This window comes from Amblyomma americanum, chromosome 1 (assembly GCF_052857255.1).
Source record: "Amblyomma americanum isolate KBUSLIRL-KWMA chromosome 1, ASM5285725v1, whole genome shotgun sequence".
Lineage (NCBI taxonomy): Eukaryota > Metazoa > Arthropoda > Arachnida > Ixodida > Ixodidae > Amblyomma > Amblyomma americanum.
The window spans coordinates 271,911,280-271,924,378 of record NC_135497.1 but is presented as its reverse complement, the minus strand read 5'-3'; the positions used below and the strand labels follow the sequence as shown (position 1 = coordinate 271,924,378).

At 47.6% G+C, this 13,099-nt stretch overlaps 1 pseudogene across 1 annotated transcript in view; it reads right to left on the bottom strand.

Moving 5' to 3' along the window:
- The window catches only part of LOC144115074 (uncharacterized), a 290,915-nt pseudogene that overhangs the window by 30,444 nt on the left and 247,372 nt on the right, over nucleotides 1-13,099 (bottom strand). The window contains exon 4 of the transcript XR_013311235.1: nucleotides 3,398-3,680. The product of XR_013311235.1 is annotated as an uncharacterized LOC144115074 (transcript). The remainder of the gene's footprint in view (nucleotides 1-3,397; nucleotides 3,681-13,099) is intronic.

Genomic DNA, 13,099 nt, shown 5'->3' with positions numbered 1-13,099 from the left:
AAGAAACTTGATTTTTCCCCCCTTCTTTTATCGCATCCAAAGAGAATAGCACAGATCGGGTGACCGCACCCTAGGCAAGTGTGCACAGAACACCTAGTGAAGGAAAAATTCTGCAGGCACCAGGTGTTCTGTGCACACTGAAGAAAAAAAGAAGGCGTTAAACTTCGAGCAGTGTACACGCAGGGGTGAACGCTGCAACGACACGAACTTTAAATCATGCAGAAGAACTACAAGCCCTTGCTTCGTAGTTCCACAACGTAGGCATTGTACGCAATAAAGAGTTCGCGGATAAACGGCGAGTGAATATTGATAACATGAATTCAGACTCGCATTCGTGCCCGTCTTCTTTGGAAACCGCGGTTGACACTCAATTTTGCAAAGTCGACAGCGACTTTCTAAAGCAAAGTAGACGTTTTATTTTTTCTTCTGGCTAATAAATAAGTCATGTTGTGCTGTGTGGGATTACCAAGTGAAACCGGAACGCAGTTCTAATGGCTTACCGAAAAAATCACAGTCTGCACCATTTGAGAACAGCATGCCTGGTGTAAGTCCCATTCATATGCGTGTTTTTTTTTTTTCGCTCCACCAGTCGCCGCAAAGCCTCCCCCATTTCCACCAAGACAGCGAATCGCTTCAAGAAATCGACGCCGCCCGCGGCTTCACTAAATGTCTTCGCTAGCACCTGGGTGCTCCTATTTTGATACCTATTCTTCGTCGGCAACAAGCCTTAAAAGGGAAGAAAGGGCGCAAAAAATCGACAAGGATCAACAGGGAGAAACGCACCACACTGATCGCCGTTTTTCGGCGAGCTCGTGCGTGTAGAAACGCGCAGATTCTAGGTGCTACCACCCCGCGAAATCTTAACAGGTCCGCGGTCGTGTCGCGCTTATCTCCGCTGTTTCGGCACAATGATGAATTACCTGCAAGCCCGTGTTTCCATTTTATTTAAGCTTCAAATGGTTCCGATGGTTGAGTGTCTGCCCCATCGATATTTTCGGCGTCATATAGGAGCTTTTGTATAGTCGTCGCAGCTGTTCTTTGGCGAGAGCGCATAAGGCTAGTGCAAATACGCGTTTCCAGGCACTAATTGAGGACCTTCGAGCTGCTGCTCGAGGCTACCTAAAGAAGGAGGCATAGTTTTCGCATGGAACGCTCTTAACCCAGCAGGCTCAATGAGGTTCATGCTCACTGATTGCCTTGCTTCTTTCCACGCTCCAGTCAGCACCTCATCAGCTAAGCTAGCCTCCATGAGACCCAGGCAAGCGCGTGGGAGCATTACGTCAGCGACCCTGCATGCGCAGTACTTCCTGAAAACCTTTTTGCTCAGCAAAGTGCGCTTACTTATATGACTGTGTTTGGTATTTGAATCCGTCGACATGTCTACAAGACTATATCTGTGGTACTTTTTTAAGTCTCCTTTCCCACCTGTTTTCTTTGGGAGAGCTTCGTAAAGTTGGGTTCGGTGGTCAATCTTCTTTCGTAAAAATTTATTCACAAATACACAGAACTCAATGGTTAATTGTCCGGAAATATCGATTTGTTCGTAAAATTAAGAAATTCATAACTCCGTGTTTCGAATGATACTGTTCTGTACCTGTTCTGCAAATTACAAAAAAAAAAGGCTTTGTGTTTAGCGAGGCTCCCGACAAAGCGGAAATTTCGTCGCAAAGTTAAATATTGATTGTGTGCCGAAATGTTTAAGTGCGACGGCTCGTGCTCTGCTTTACCATTTGCAACATGCCTGGCTGGCAACGATAATTTAGAGCGTATCACCAATAGCCGGTGCCCAGAGGGCTGTCTAGCCTCCTGTACAGGTCTAGTCCTGGTGCACTAAGGAGTTATGCCCCATTCTTGCTTACGAATACGCCGCGAACACTAACTGATTAAAGAGGGCAGTCAGTTACAGCCAACGTTCCTAATGCAAATGTCAAAGGAACGTCGCCTCTCAAATCTTCCAAAGAATAAAAATTGCGTCAGAACTACCATTTCAAAGTGCTGAATTTTTATTACCACGATATCTAGCAAAAACAAAACCAAAATTCCGAGACTGTTAGCAATACCTAGCGCTGTACTCCGGGAGATTATTTGGCAATGCAGCAGAGGCTAGGCAGGAAAGGGAGAGAGACGGACCTTTGTCCCCGTGCCTTTGTGGGTGGGTTTTGTAGATGTTTTTAGCATACCGGAGACGTATTAGACTGGAGGCCGGCTGCGTACGCTCAGTGACCTCCGCCTGGCCCCACCCATGCCACTGCGTCTGTTCGGGCAAGGGGTACGGATGGGTGAAAGGGGGGAAGTTGGAGTGACAGTGTGGGGTCGCTACGGCTAAGGAGCCCACACCCCCCGGCACGCGGACTAAGTCCCGTCTCCTCTTTCCTGCCTAGCATCTGCTGCATCATCATCATCATAAAAAAAAAGCTGTCTTCTAAGTATAGGCACCTTCCGTGACACCGCGGCAGAAACAAGAGCAGGTACTGAAGTCAAAGCACGAAGTAAACAGGTTTTACCTTAGACGGCGACTGAGTGCACATCTTGCAGGTCCTTCGCAGACACTGAAGAAACGAGTGTATCTTCCAGCATCGCCCACACGTGAGAAGCGCGGGCTAACTAACGTTCTTTTGAGCATAACCATGAGGGCCTAGTTAGAGCCAACAACGCTTCACAAGCCCCGGTAGCCGGTTGTACTTCTGAATGCAAGGGCTTTCTGAGCGTCGTGTGCAATAAAAGGACAGTGGCCATACCACGCCGCTGTCCCTTCCCACGAGCGAGGAAAGGCTCTCTGAAGTCGGATGAGGAAACTTCGGAGCAGCAGCGCCGAGTGCATGTACGACGACGTGTCTTTCGACAAGTGTTTGTGTCAGTAATCAAGTGTCAGTCACCGAGCTGATAAGTGCAATATGTGCTGTGTTAAGTATATGCTGACAAAAACAGCACTACTTAACTTGTAGCTCGAGTATACGCGATTGTCGTGAGATTCGTAAAAAAAAAAAACAGGCACACTAGAAAGTGTTGGTTATTTCTGCCATGTCACTAGCACAGCGCGTAGTACTCCACAAATACGACCCCTCATGAATAGTTGGCTCCTGAGGCAGCTACAAACGACGCCTCAGTGTTTCCACTAAGATTTTGCCACATTCAAGTTATCACTACAAATAAAAGATAAATTAACAGCTCAGCGCAGAGGCAAAAGCTGCAGCTCTTCAGTCTATGTTGGCTGTTCAGCATAATGCGGAGTTACAAAGTCCCCAAATCGCAATACATAAATGATCAGCTGACGGAAATCCTAAGGTGCAAATGAGAATAAGCACTGCAGGCGAGTCGAATACGGACGTATATACGCAAGGCTACAGTCTCGCTTGCGACAAGTCAAGCGTGCCAAAGCAAAAGAGTACCAGCTCACCGGCCGACCTCGATGGTGACCAGGGTTGTGGCTCCCCTGGCGGCGGCTGCTTTGGCGCACGACGCTGCGTGCTGCGGTCCCTGGCCGGGCTGGAGCAGCAGCTCGTGCCTGTACTGGCGGATGCAGGTGACGGGCCACACGAGGAAGGGCTCCGGCGCGCCCGGCCGCAGCAGCCCCACGCTGTGGCCCAGTATCACCAGCTGGTAGTCGCCACGCAGACCCAGCCGCTCCGAGGTCTCGCTCGGCTGAACCACCACCGGGAACCGCTCGCGGGAGAACAGCACTGCGCGACAGCCGCCGAATTGGGCACGGGTCAGCAGCAGTAAGGTAACAGCTGTAATGCAGTCACGCCTTCGCATGCCTTGAATCGAATGAAGCCTTTCACGCGCAGTGCTAGTGCCGCATCTGGGTACGCACTCTTTCTGAAATCATGCAGCATCTTTCCTCTTCCAATAAGCCCTTGAGGTGGTTTCTCAAGAGGATCGCCTCTTTTTAAGAACCACACGCCGTGCCCGCGCGAACAGGCGCCCTATACGAGCTGCTACCGGTGCGGTAAGCCATTGGAGTGTAAATATACTATAGCAATGTCTCATGCTGCCGCCACCAAATGCTTGGAGCCTTCGTGGCCGGAATGCAACTGTGACAGTGTAACATGTTTCGGCTGTGTATAGGTAATTCAATTTCAGGAAAAAATATATGCGAGGCGGCCCGTACAGTCTAGTGTACATAGCGTGTTTACAGAAACGGATAAATTGTTCTAGGAGTGGTAAACATGAAGATTATGTGGCAACGTCGCGCAATGTACGGCAGCATATGGGACATATGATCATGCTCCTGCGCAAGCACTCACGTCGCGCTCCAGGTGCGCTGTAACTGACCGCTACTTGATCTTCGAATTCGCGCAACCGCCCTGGTGTTGAAATTAAAAAAAAATCTCATCAGTCGGCGCTGGTCATTTACACTCTTCCTGCTTTTCACTGCCTTTGCAGTAATGTTTCTTTTCTAAACTCTACATTCAGCCACCAAATATTTTTCCGTGCTATCACTGTGCGAGCATACTTAATGCATTTATCATAAGAAGCAAAATAATAAAGGACAGGCAAGAAACGAGAACACGAAAATTCTCTCGGCAGTTTATTTCACCATTATTTAGCTTCAGTTAATAGGCAGGAGTGGATTGACGTACTTAGTGCCCGCATGCTTTAATACCCCGGAGTTGTCCCGGGCGAGCAGGGAACAAGTAAACCCCGGCTAATGGAACGTATAGCGCATGCTTTGAGAGAATTTGTACCGTGTGGCGATGATATAGCTAAGGTAACGAAAAGATTGGCAACGACAGAATGGAGTGATGCAGCTACAGGGCCAAGTTCACGAAAAGAGGAGCAGCAGCAACGACAGAGGACCGTCCTTAATGCTCGGATGGGCATGCGTGCGGGAACGAGGGAGAGAACATTCGCGGAACAGAGAACACCAAAGAGCCTTAGCGGAGAAAAATAAACCTGCGAAAACAGCAGTACACCCAAGAGGACGCCACGGCGAAAGACGACACTCCCCTGCCTGCATGCAAAAACTCGCAGAGACGCCGAATGAATATTCTTAAGGTACCTCGTTCCTGTGATTGTTTACGACCTTTAGGGACGGCCGTGTTCCCACGCATACCAAAGTGAGTTGAAGTGACTCCGTTTAGAGAGGCGGGCCGCGCTGAAAACAAGCAAAGGGTCTCTTTACCGCCAGGCGACAAAAATAAAAGCGCTCTGAAACACGAGACTAAACCAACGGAACCTGCTTCGAGTGCACAGGGAGAGAAGCAAGAAAAACAATATTTTGCGAAGGCTTAGTTGATCGATATCATGCTCGACAAGTTCCAGCAGCTACGGCGAGTCTTCGCATCGTGTCGTCTTTTTTGGGGGTTGCGCTTAGGTTTTGTAATTTGTACACTTCTTGTCTACCGGAGAGCAAAACGCGATGGGAGCCGTTGTGAGAGTCGTAGCGATCGCATCAACCGGTCGCAGAGGCAAACGATAAAGAAATGAAACGCGCAGTAATCGAGAACTTCCGCTACGGAGCTGAAAGACGCACGCATATACCGAATCGCGTAGTGGGCATAAAAACAACGAGAGAATAATTTTGTGGATTATACTGAGCTTCGTGCGCGACTTATACCTACTGAGAAATAGCAAAGGAAACACTGGTCCCAACTTGAGCGATTCCTGAGAAAAAGAAACATCAGGCTAACTATGATTGGCGAGGAGAGGCACGCTTTGACGTGAGCTCTTAGCTCTCAACGCACACTGGGGAGCAGGGAGACACAAGCGGACCTGAGCGTCCAGGCGTCGCAGCGAGGCAGCTGGACCGAGAACAGGCCCGCGAGTAAAAAGCCCCGTGCAGTAGTGCAACGGCAGGGCGGAGTAAGTGAGAGCAGAAGCTTGTCGGGCGGTGAAGAGCCTCGGCTTGTACGTATCTCTACTTGCGCCCATCTTTCTGTGGCCGAGTGTGCACCAGCTCCCAAGAAGAGTAAATTGAATTTGTTACTCTGCCCGAGCTGCGCATTTTAGTCGCCATTTTGGCACAGTACTTAAGTTGTCGTGTCGAGCTGTTAACACCCAAGCTTGCTTCACTTTTTCTTTTTTTTTTTTGCGCGCGCGGAACTGACGACGGGGTGTCCGCGTCGGGTTGCGCTCATCCGACAGTAAAGAGACGGCAGTTTTCTCGCCTCGACTGCGAGATGACAGTGATGAAGCTTGGCTCGCGGTTAATGTTGCGGCCGGATAAAAATTGCGCAAAAAAATTCGCACTGAATAAAAGAAAAGAAACGCGTGAAATGAAAAGTTGCTCACTACGCTATACAGAGCGAGAATTAAACGTCAGGGCAAAAATGCAAATTGCTGCCCGAGTGTTTGTCCTTCGAGCAAAAGGAAACAAACAGCAACTGAGCCAACGAAAACTACTATCGCCGCTGAGTTACGCTGCGACTTAGATGCTGTGGCTTGGGGTTTGATGTACGGCCCTTTTAGACCCGAACGGCTGCAATGTCTCCGGTGACCGCGATTGTTCCAGCAAACAACAGTAGCGAGGAAGCAGGGATCGACGCTGACGCTCATGGAACACCTCATATCATGGAACACAACCTACCATCAAGTGTAACCAGCTCATCTTTAGAAAAATCTTTAGAGACATATGAAGCGCACCTACTAGCTCTACAATGTGCATTATGAACACCATTTCGTCAGCTCCAGTGCTCTATTTGAAGTAATGAAAATTGTTCTTTCTAATGTGTAATTTATTTATGTTGTTCTTATTTCTTTTCTCTTGTATTGTTGCTCCAATGTTATTTCTCACCGATTATTATTATTGCTATTAAACTTAACAGCCTCTGTACATATATAGTTGCAACGCTGTGTTTTATATACCTCTTTTGTTGAATACTGTTCTTGCCCTTTCTGCGATGATCCCGATTGGGATTGGCAGTATTTCTAAATAAATAAATAAATAAATAAATAAATAAATAAACAAACAAATAAATAAATAAATAAATAAATAAATAAATAAATAAATAAATAAATAAATAAATAAATAAATAAATAATTAATTAATTAAATAAATAAATAAATAAATAAATAAATAAATATGCGGGACCCCCCCCCAAAAAAAAAACAGAGTCGCAAAACCTTGCCGCTACGCGCTGCCAACTTTGATAGGAAGCGAGCGAATCGTTTTCGAAAATATCTCTTTTCTAAATCTCGACGCCGAAAGAAAAGAAACAAACGCCTGTGAAAGAACGCCTGAATTTGAGTGACGAAAGGGCATGCACAAGTCGTTATTCGCCACGTTAATATCAAAGACAACCGAGACTTTCAAGCGTCCGTTTGCTTAGCTATGCAGCCAGACTCTTAAAGCTGAACGCCACTTGGCTGAGTAATTTCCTTCTCAGAAGCCTTTGCGAAGACGGAAAAAAACTGCCTTTATTTGTGGGCTGTTCCTTGAGCTGAATCATTACTCTTGTGCCCTATGGAAAGCGCCCCTGTGAGAGCGTGCAGTGAAGCTACCGTACTGCGGGCTGCAGGAAACTGCGGCGACGGCGGGTCTTTATTTTTCCGCATCCAAAAACACCTCCCAGAGCAGCTTGGCACGCCAAGGCCGTGCACTGCTCCTCCCAGCAACGATAAATCTTCCCCCTGGCGCGCGCTGACATGCCGCTCGGCTGACACCGGAGGTTGTTGTGCCTCTGCAAAACAACCTCGACACTGTTGCACGTGCTTAGCCATGTCGAAAAACGCGTTTATCACCTAAGCGGTTTAAACCCTCCGCTGTCATGGTATAGGCCACGCTGACCTGCTGCTGTGAGCGCGGCCGTTGATGACCTTTGCGAGAGCTAAAGAACAGAGTGAACTTGCACCGGTAAATTACTCGTTCCCTCTGTAAATCCTTGTCTAAATAAGGAACGTACACTGACTTCTGGTCTGCATGCGAGTGCCCGCTTTGTGCAAGGCGCGCCTCCTCGTAATAGCAGCATGCCGTGCAACCACGACCGCATATATATGTTGCCGTCGCGGCGGGTCGCATTTACATGGTCTTAGTGAACATGCACACGTGACCCAATGTTCCCGATGAACCGATCTCGGTGAAAATTTCCTTACGCCACTGCTGCCCTGGATGACGCCGGTAGCTGCAGCTACAGTTCTAAACAGATGTTGCATGGTAACTCTGCTTGGAGAGGGATTTAACAGGAGAAGAAAGGCTCAGTAACATGCGCAGCTGTGCTTCGGAATGTAAATATTTAAGGTGCGGCTTGTCTCCCGTATAATGTCCGTTTATTGCGTGAGTACTATCGGCCACTAAACTTAACGCGATGCGGGTGCGCGGAAAAAAAAACAATTAATCCGAAGCAGTCACACAAGCCAATCGCCTGATATGTCTGAAGGTGTGTGGTAAACGAGCATGCTCCTTCAGCTGGTAACATTACCAGGCTGTTGGGTCGCGAGCCAGCGCAACAATAATTTATATTTTTTTCGAGAACACGCATCCCGTAAACTTTTGAGGCCGATAGTGAATTCACGAAGAAACTTGAAGGTTCAGTTAATTACGTTTGGTATATTTTTGTCCTATATATTATATGAAAACCGAAAAGTAGCATACCTAAAACCTGTAGCGTTCACTTTTTTAACGCGCAGTCTTTCGAAATGTCATTTACTGAGTGCGCCAGGAAAAATGCCAAACTTTGAAACTTTCCGTTTTAAACCACAATATGCTCCTACATTGGGTACTTGTCTCAAACAGAGGCTTCGGACGTAAAGGCAGCGGCAAAACGTTCAGGACTGAAATCTTGGCCGCGGCACAAGCTGTGAACACGCGCGGTGAGCGCGATGAAATCAGATTATTTCGCGGGAAGGAAGAGGCACCTAAAAACCAGCTGAAATTCTTAGTCCAGGCTCACAGACTTTTAGCATGAAAGTGGCACTCAGGTACGCTCAGCGCGGAAGCGGAGTTTTTTTTCTTTAACGCTACGCAGCGCAGCCCTGTCAAATTTTGCGTTGCGACGCTGTCAGGGAAAGTTACGCCAGTTTGTCGCTAGCGGGTGTCCGCACTCATGTATGGTCGAATCAACGCTGAGTCTGTCGCGCCAAAAAAGCAGTAAAAACGGCCTTCTCATGCGCTGCTGGTTTCGGTGGCGTGACAGAAACTTGAGATGTGCGTGCCGATGTACAAAAACAGAAAGCTCCCATGTCAGCGAGAGAACACATTGACAAGAATTCCGGAAAAAAAAGCACGAATTATAAGCAGAAAAATATGGGCCGCGATGTACGTAATTCGACCTTTTGCCATCGTTAGTTGTGGTAATGTTTTAGGGACGGTATAGAGTATATAAATATAGCCCCTCATTCCCCTTCCATTGTCTGCTGTATATACCAGGTGTACCACGAGGACGGCTTCTGCAGCAGAATAATGTGTCGGCGAACATCAGAAACCGGGTAAATAAAGTGAACTAGTTAGTCGGTTAACCAATTTCCGATAATTAAGTTTTTAATAATAACAGATAGGCAACAGGTTGCAATTAGATACTTGTAGCCGGCCGAAAGTAATAGCCATATCGGGTTTTTGAAATTTCGAAAACGCGATTACCCTCGGCGCTGTGGATGGACAAAATTTGGCTATTACGAATAGTTACTCGCACAGGAGGGGCTGCTTTGCCTGCATGCTTTTCGAAAGCGCGTGTATTTTGGCACGATGTAGCCAGAGTTTCTTCGGCCACAGCGCCGACGGTAATGGCTCGTACAACGACGAACAAAGTATTCTTTGCCAAGCGTCAGTTTCGAACTGCCATTTTGAGGCATTTTACAACTTAGGAAATCTCGGCCTTTGATAATTAGTCCTTTCGGAGAGCCGAAGCATTCTGTGGTGCTCAGCACTTCAGCGCGCAATCTAGTACGCGCGTCGCCTCAAATTGCTTGAAATGTGACGCGAACGGCCGACACCTCGTGTGTTTACAGCTGCAGCTCTCCAGTGTCTAGATCTCAGCTGCTCCGAATACGCCAACTGAAGCCTGCTGCAGCGTCTAGGTGATTGTACCGCGCCGGACCACGCGCGGAATAAACAACGGCCGACACCTCGTGTGTTTACAGCTGCAGCTCTCCAGCGTCTAGATCTCAGCTGCTCCGAATACCCCAACTAAAGCCTGCTGCAGCGTCTAGGTGATTGTACCGTGCCGGACCACGCGCGGAATAAACAACTGCCGACACCTCGTGTGTTTACAGCTGCAGCTCTCCAGCGTCTAGATCTCAGCTGCTCCGAATACGCCAACGAAAGCCTGCTGCAGCGTCTATGTGATTGTACCGCGCCAGACCACGCGCGGAATAAACAAACCCGAGACGGCGGCGCGTGATTGCGGTATGACTTTAAAGCACGAGTCGCACCATCCCGCACTCAGAGCTTCTGCTTTCGTCCCTGTGTTTCATCCTTATGTCCTTATGTTCGTCCTTGTTTTTTTCGCGCTGGATGGCTGAGGATTAATAGCCGAGTAACCCATATCAAGATATTAATCGCACATTCGTTCGGGGGCTTTGGTGGCGCCCTCAGAAAGGTTTGATATGAAGGTGAAAAGACAGTGAAGGGCGCATTTGTAATCTGTGAAGAGTGTATTGTTCTCGTTTCCCTAATTCCTCACTGAGAAAGTGGCCTTGAGTATTACGTACGGGCAGACGGAAATGGATTAGTTTATCACGTTATTCTGCTAGTTACGCCGTGTGTTCCTCGAACCGCAACTCGGGAACTGATTTCATCGCATACTGAAAATAACGCGCGACTCTTTTCGCTCTGATTATGCTCTTTAATTCGCCTTTAATTGTCAAGAAATCATTTGAAGCCTACACACGGTGCATTCGCTGCCGATGCTACCTGATCTTGCCTCGCCCCTGAACCTAAATTTCGTTCTGTTCCAATTATTGTTTCAATTCAAGTAAATTTCCTCCTGCGCTCCTGCACACTAAATATAAAAGTCTTGCCGCATGACAGCGTCGGATTCGGCAAATGGACTGCGTGGATGCGATGCCTGCTATACGTGGGAATGTCTGTTTTGGCTTAGAAAAGCTCGTTTTACTATATAGCAGACAGCAATTCGACCTGAGCGGAAGGAAAGCGTTCTGGTGGGCGTTGGAATTCGCTCGGCAGCTTTAAACTTCAAAATAATCTTAAGCAAACGCTCCTTATCTAAAGCATACCAGTAGGTTAGGTCTCACTGGGAACCGAAATACTGTAAGTACACACTGAAGTTCGCTTGATGAGAATTTTCAGCAATATTCAATTCTTGTTAGTCAACTGAAACTGAAATAGAACCCGAAAAGCCATGCTACCTGCCGTTTCATCCCCGTTTCCGACACGTTATCTGTGGAGCTTTGCGCTTGCCGACGCTATTGTCTTGTGTGAAAAAGTGACTGCGGTATGGGGCACATGAGAGGCAGCGCGAAACTTGAAAAAAGTAGAGCGTATTTCGCACGCCGCTTTTCGTCGAATACAAGCGCACGAATCAGACGCACAGCTGAGGCAAGGTTTATTTTCGGCGATGGCAAACATCGGGTGCATCAAGAAGCTCGCCGTGCTCACCGGTTCTCGCGAGGGATTAGAATCATTTCTAATATGATTGACAAAATGAAGACAGCGTAGTAAAAGGCAGCAGTTATGCTTCTGCGCGCGTCAAAACCAATCACAAGCGAGGCACGTGGAGGTGCTTTCCAACAAATACAAGTGGCTATCGGTGAATGCACTCCGGAGGCTCGAGAAAGTTTGCACAATACGCTCACCAAGTTCTTATGTGTTCTCTCCACACGCTGCACGACTATGAACCCCGGTTATGCCCTCATATCGTCCTTCTTTTCCGTCATTTGTCACCGCTTGATTTGCATGCATATCTCGTTTTATACACTTCGCTTGTTTCTTAGTTGGTCTTTAATTCTTGTTTCTTAATTGGTCTTTGATTCTTTTTTTTTAGCACATCGCTGCTCTGTGCAACTTGACCTGTTCTGTTGTTGAGCTCGTTTCCCCGAACTCTGTCTCAATAGCACTGTTCTGAACTGAGAAGACTTAAAACCTGAGCTTGAAATTAAAAACTAAACAAAAGTTGTTCATTATTTCGTAAAGAAAAGAACGCAAGGCCCATGCAACCAATACATAATTTGCACGCGAAATAACTTTTCGAAGTGCCTTAAGATCCTACCACTGCTGCGTCTCTGCTTCTACAAAATCACTGTCGTATCTTCTTCGTGAAGAAGGAAAAAATGTCTGTGAATTTCCTGTTCTTTTTTTTTCTTGCCAGGATCTTTGCACTGGCGCATTTTCCCTCTTGTACTCTTTAATTAACCTTAATTTTATTTGTTATGGTTCTCAAAGGCCCGTATAGTGGCGTGACCTGTTTTTTTTTAATGCTCAAGCGCAGGATCTGCAAGTTCACGCATCTCATCATGGTTTCAGATTCTACACCCGTGTACTCTGGTTTTGTTGGGCGCTTGAGGCGACCACGCATCCATGTACAACGTGTATTACGGACTATAAAAAAAAGCTACACGAGTGTTGCGTAATGTCGAACTACGGGAAGCGTGAAGCAGCTTGCGCGAATCCTGCGGACTCTTTTTAAGCACCTTTCATTGCAGTGTGACTCTCTGCGCAAGTACGAACCTGTCACAACCGCAGGCGGCTTGAATGCCAGTGCCAATCGTACGGGAACAATCAGAACTTGAGCATTATACTGAAAGCGTCACAATAACAGATCAGAAAGAGAGAATGTCAACAACGCACTGACGAGTGAAAGTCAATGTTTACACGTATGCGAGAGGCGATAGCGCCTGCAGATGGCGCCAGCTACTCCTTCGTGTTCTCCGCGTGTTGGAACAACAGCGGAACAGAACCAGTGAAAACAAGTGGACACAGGCTCGCAGTTTCGAAAGCTTGCACAACAAAAACGACGCGTATTATAATGGTGGCGTATTGGGAACACCGGATGCCTGCTACGCATGCGCAGTGGAAGGAGAGAGCTCCATCTAGCCGCGCAGTTGCCTCTGTGCGTACGCAACAGGTTACCAGTATTACAATGCACGGACAGTTTCCCGCGGAAGTTTTCGGAACACAGAAATCAGGGAAAAGCCGAATTTTCTCGCCACCAGTGGGCGCGCCTGGCATTGAGGGCTGGACGATGCTGGTCGCATAGAGAAGTGC